Source organism: Myxocyprinus asiaticus, chromosome 11, assembly GCF_019703515.2.
Source record: "Myxocyprinus asiaticus isolate MX2 ecotype Aquarium Trade chromosome 11, UBuf_Myxa_2, whole genome shotgun sequence".
Taxonomy (NCBI): domain Eukaryota; kingdom Metazoa; phylum Chordata; class Actinopteri; order Cypriniformes; family Catostomidae; genus Myxocyprinus; species Myxocyprinus asiaticus.
Genome location: NC_059354.1, coordinates 49853576 through 49859386, shown reverse-complemented (window position 1 = coordinate 49859386; position 5811 = coordinate 49853576).

Here is a 5811-nt window from a genome sequence, read left to right as displayed (position 1 = left end):
TAAATACATTTTTCAAATATTCCAATGTAATTTTCCAGTGTAATGTCTGCTGTATTTTGTAGTTCATATTTATTTTCAGTGCATTATGATATGCCTGTAATAGCTGTTTTTTATGTTCCTAAAGCATAACAATTAAAGTGAAAAGTTAACAAATCTCTAACAAATTGCTAGTTCACCCCAAAAGGAAAATTATGTCATCATTTACTCACCCTTATGTTGTTCCAAGCCCGTATGACTGACTTTATCCATGGAACAAAAAAGTCAACATTTACTTTGCTATGAAAAAAAGATGCAATGAAATTGAATGGTGACCAGTGTTGGGTAAGTTACTCTAAAAAAGTAATTAATTACTAACTACTAATTTACATCTTCTACAGTGTAATTAGATTACTGTACTTATTACGCTGTCTGAAAAGTAATTGCATTACTTATTACTAATTACTTCCTAAAACCCTGATTAACCTCGACCAGATGAAAAATATAAGGATAGACATCAAACTGTTCTGTTAATTCTTTCAAATAAATCATATAAAATCATATTCATGAACTGGCCAAAGAATTTAAAGGGGCAGCGTTAAATTAGAAAACATAAATTTTAACATTAGATGTTATATTTCGATTTTAAATTCACTATTGTTTTATATACTGTAGAATTGCTCTACAGTATTTAACACAATTACATCACAAGTAACTGTAATTAAATTACTGAAAAATTAAAAATTATACCTTACTTTTTTAATGAAAAAGTAACTTAATTACAGTAATGAAATACTTAGTAATGCATTACACCCAACACTGATAGTGACTGAGGCCGTCATTCTGCCAAACATCACCTTTTTTACCCACAACACCACCAAAACTGTTTATCATACAAAAAGTTATAAACAGAAATTAAAATAAAAAATTGACATTTATTATTAATGATATTAACATAATATTAAGAAACTTTTAGGCATGGGCGACATGTGCTGTTGCACAGGGAGGCATCTTGCGGGGGGCGGCGGCATGTAGCGGGGGGTGGCATGAGGCACCCACACAGAACCCCCTACCCCCCCCCCCCAAACAAACCCAACAACTTTGGGGGCTGGTTGAAGCGGGTTTCACCCAAGGCGCCATACATACGCCATCCTAGAGCTTTCAAGCTACATCCACCAAACTCGGCAGTTTCAGACTGTTCTGGAATAGTGTGCTTTGTATTTAAATGATCGGACTTATGGATTTCGCACAGCAGATGATCAAATATGGGAAAAATCCCGTAGATTAACATTGACAGAATGTTCACTAATTCAAACTCCAAATGTCTAAAAATTCAAACGTAAACAAACCCACAAAAGGCCTTTAACAATGGCTGTTTCTCAATGTGCGTACTTTTGTGTTCTTATGTTTTTGTGGACTCGTTCTACTTGCGTTCTGTTGATTCCAGTCCTCAAGAATGCAAGTACCAAGAACACAGGAAATTACCTGGATGTGTCCTTGAAATCGAGGATGTGTCGGATGGTGACTTGTGGGCAAGGACTCGATACTATGGTTGCAGACGGAGGACATTTATAATTTTGTTTTGTTTTTTCCTCAACAGTTTCCTGCTTTAAGCTCGCAAAAGTCTGACGGCTTGTGAGAGTCGTTATACTATATCACCATTTGTTGTTTTTTTTGGGGCATCATTTTAATACAGTTATAAACATGGAGAAAACTAGTGTTTACAGACTTTACTCTTTTAACGTGTCACTAGTCCTGCAAAAGCTCACTGGTCTGATGATATTAATGCTGTCACTGGTGTGATAATGCCAGAAGTTCTCTGACTGGATTGTGAATGTGCTGTGACGGTTAATTGCGCAACAGGAAGAATGCAGCCCTTTTCAAAGCTCGCATTAGATGCGTTCTACGTCCTCCTGTCCTTCCGAGTTCATTCTAACAAGGTAGCTTGGCAACACTGACAAGTCCATTTTCTGCGTTCTTACAATTGAGAAACACTCAAAGTCTTTCTAGCAAGTCAGTCCACTGTCGGTCATCTTTGGAATGCTCTCGGGAAGCTATTTCCAGTCATGCCAGTGCAGCTCCTATCTACTTGAATGGAGAAAGACCAAAATCTCAAAAATGTTTGGTCAAGATTATGATCAAAGAACATATTTCAAATCAGCAATAAAATTTGACAATACTGGTATCATAAATTGTAATTCTTTACCTCATATTATGCTAAAAAAAAACAAAGTTTTCAGAGCCTGGGTAGCTCAGCGGGCAAAGACGCTGACTACCACCCCTCGAGTGCTGAGTGACTCCAGCCAGGTCTCCTATGCAACCAAACTGGCCCGGTTGCTAGGGAGGGTAGAGTCACATGAGGTAACCTCCTCGTGGTCGCTATAATGTGGTTCTCGCTCTCAGTTGGGCGTGTGGTGAGTTGTGCATGGATGCTGCGGAGAATAGCGTGAAGCCTCCTCACGCGCTACATCTCCGCGGTAACGCGCTCAACAAGTCATGTGATAAGATGCGCGGATTGATGGTCTCAGATGCGAAGGCAACTGAGATTCGTCCTCCGCCACCCAGATTGAGGCGAGTCACTACGCCACCACGAGGACTTAGAGCGCATTGGGAATTGGGCATTCCAAATTGGGGAGAAAATTAAATAAATTTCACGGCTTGTAGAGCTAATGTGCATGTGCTTTTGATTGACAGGTGATGTCTGTATCTAAAAGTTGATTGGCTCTTTTAACTGTAAGGTGGGACTTCCTTTCTTCATCTGTTGGGTGTTCAGAGCTCCTTGGTTGAGTGTTCCAGTTTCTCCCATTCATTTTAATAGAAGTGGCCCATCTCTGCTAAATAAACTCTGCCATTAATCTGCTTAAAGTCGCTCTCTCTCTCTATCTGTCTCTCTCTCTCTCTCTGTCTGATGGTTTGCCTTACTGTAATGTCTTTATATCATCAAACTTTCAAAACTAGTTTAAACTTTCAGACAAGGCTTAGTCAAGCCAACATCAAAGTTTGTCTTGACAGACTTGTCTAGTTTATTTTACTTTCCTATGTAGTTTTATGGTTAGTTGCATTTTATTATTTGCATTTATGCTGCCTTCATCTGCTGTCAGAGTTATTTTCCCCACTTCTGAAGCAGGAATTACAAGTACGTAGTGTTCAAGTGATTTGTTGTCGGAGAAAACAGGAAACATGGACGACACCAGGTTCATTCATGCATATTTCTTGAGTAACTTTTATTTTGACACCCTGTTACGTACATATCACTCAGGCAGCTTGCTGACGACAATTTTTTATATGCATACGCAACTTCTGAGTGTTCGCATCAGAACAGACCTGCGATCCATTTTAGGGTTTTTTAGCCCAGCCCCGCCCTCCTCCTCGTCACACTCCTCCCTCCTTTGCCTCAGGCCGGGGAACCCCCAGCATGATGTACATCCCCCCACTTTCCAGCCACGCCTGCCGGCAAGCTTTCCCTGCCTTTCGAGACCTGGGAGGGAGACAAAGGGGAGGGAAATGGGGAGAGGGAAAGAGTGAGGTGCAGCAACAGTGAGAGAGAGAGAGTCCTCGACCACTCCTCCACCCTCTGGCGGACAACAGCCGCTCCTCCCCGGGTGGACCGGAGCAAGTCCTCCGACCCCTGGCGGATGGAATGCCCCTCCATGTTCTGGCGGCCGGTGGCGAGCCCCTTCGACCCTGACAGCGGCTCCACCGCTCCAGGCACGGATGGCAGCCGTTCCTCCACGTCCAGGTGGCCGGCAGCAACTCCTCTGTCCTCCCAGTTGCGAACCGCTGAACGTAAAATAATAATTGGTGCAAGCAAACTAAACATGTTTTAGGATTTTTTAAACTGTAAAAAAAAAAAAAGGCACTTGTAATATACTGCATATTAAAGTTCCTGGAGTACACAGGATATTTTAGACTCTTTTAAAGGACAAAATATTTTGGTTTACAATTTACAATGCTAAAGCCTAGCAGCACAACTGACATCAGATTGTCTGTATAACCCGCAGCTGCAGCTGACCACATCTATAATATACACCCACCCCAACTCTGAAACACCAGCACCGCTACGATCCTCAGGGCTGTCAATGTCTTGCTCTTCACACGGAAACACAATCCTCCTCGCTCGCTTATTCACAGTCACTGGATGCAGGAAGGACGTCTCCCTGGCCACTTTATGGAACGTCTAAAGATGTGACTGTAATCCAGTTAGAGTGTTTAGAGATAGATATGAAGGCATTTCAAGGAAAAAAAAAACAATGACTTTGAAAGCAAAAAAGAGGGAAAGGCTGGTTTTGTGTTTTGAGAGCTTTTCACACATCTTTCTTTTTAGATTAGACATGCTTAGAAAGAAGGGGGAAATTATTATTATGCATAGTATAACAGAATAATACAAGTAAGGTATAGCATGCTAGTGTACTTGTAAAAGTTGAAAAAAGCATTTCAAATGTACAGTCTTTCTCTCCCAGGGAAATAAACTCATGACTATTTTTTTGTCCAATAAAATATTCTCAAAAAGTAACATCCCTCCCCATCATAGAGTGCAATAGTCTGATTCCGGAAGTAAAAATCACATTCATTTACTCCATAGGTGAGATGATTATTAACAATGACTAATAAACCTTTAAAGACAGACCTATCGTGAGCTCTGAGGATATTAATCGATGATATACGGTATGCTTCTGTTGAAGATATCAGTCTGCATTATTTCAAATCTTGTTTAATAGCACAATTCCTGGTGAAGACTACTCTACCCATGACCCTGAAGAGAAAGATAAAAAAATTAATGGGAAAAATACTTCCGGAAACAAGGCGGCTGAAAAAGTGGGCAGGAAATGTCGCATTCTATACCATCTTTCTTTGACTAGCAATAGCAAGTGGCAAATTGTTACAGTTCATGTCTGTGACGAAAACTAAAGGCTATTGAAAAACAAAGGAATGAGCCCTTTGATGTCCCACCGAAACTTCCCGTTTCTTCAATAGGATATATGCGTGACTGCTGTGTGCATTTTCCATTTCACCTAGTAGCACCTAATAAACATGCAAAAAAAAAAAAAAAAACTTTTTAGAGCAAATAGTTTTAATATTTGCTAAAATAGTTTATAAAATTGCTGTCCTCATATGTGGACAGCGGGACTAAGTTGTGACATTAAGTAATACCAAGCTATAGAAAGTCAGATTTTTTTTAATCTAATAGTTTATGACGTGTCCAGGGTTGTTGGTTATTCATGTTTTTGAGCCGTTACAGACATTACAGCTGATTTTCTATAAAGCTGAATAAATAATTCTGATTCAAAGTAATGTCCAGCATCATCCAATCACAGCCAACCATGTTAAAATAAAATTTTGCATTATGCAATTCTGAATCTATGTACTGATTATCATTGTCACATGTCTGCCAAACATGTTGAGTGATGCAAACATCATCTGCAGCCTGAAACTGAACTTTAGGTCAGATTTTAGGAGTGAACGCACTTAGCTGTATAGAAAGCAGACAGACTAGGAAGTGATGTAACAAACACAAAACTGGACAAGGGCACAGCAAACAAGAGGGCTTAAATACACAAGGACAAACAATCAGGGAAGGAACCAAGAACTGAACTATGACAAAAGACAAACTAAATTTCAAAATAAGAGTCCAAAGACACAGACACAACAGAACATGTTATAGATTCCCGCCCGCTCGCTCGCTCTCTCTCCCGCTCTCTCTCGCTCGCGCTCTCTCTCTCTTTCTCTCTCTCGCGCTCGCGCTCGCACTCTCTCTCTCTCTCTCTCTCTCTCTCTCTCTCTCTCTCTTTCTCTCTCTTGAAGTGCCCTCTCTCTCTCCGGTGACCTTTATCCCTC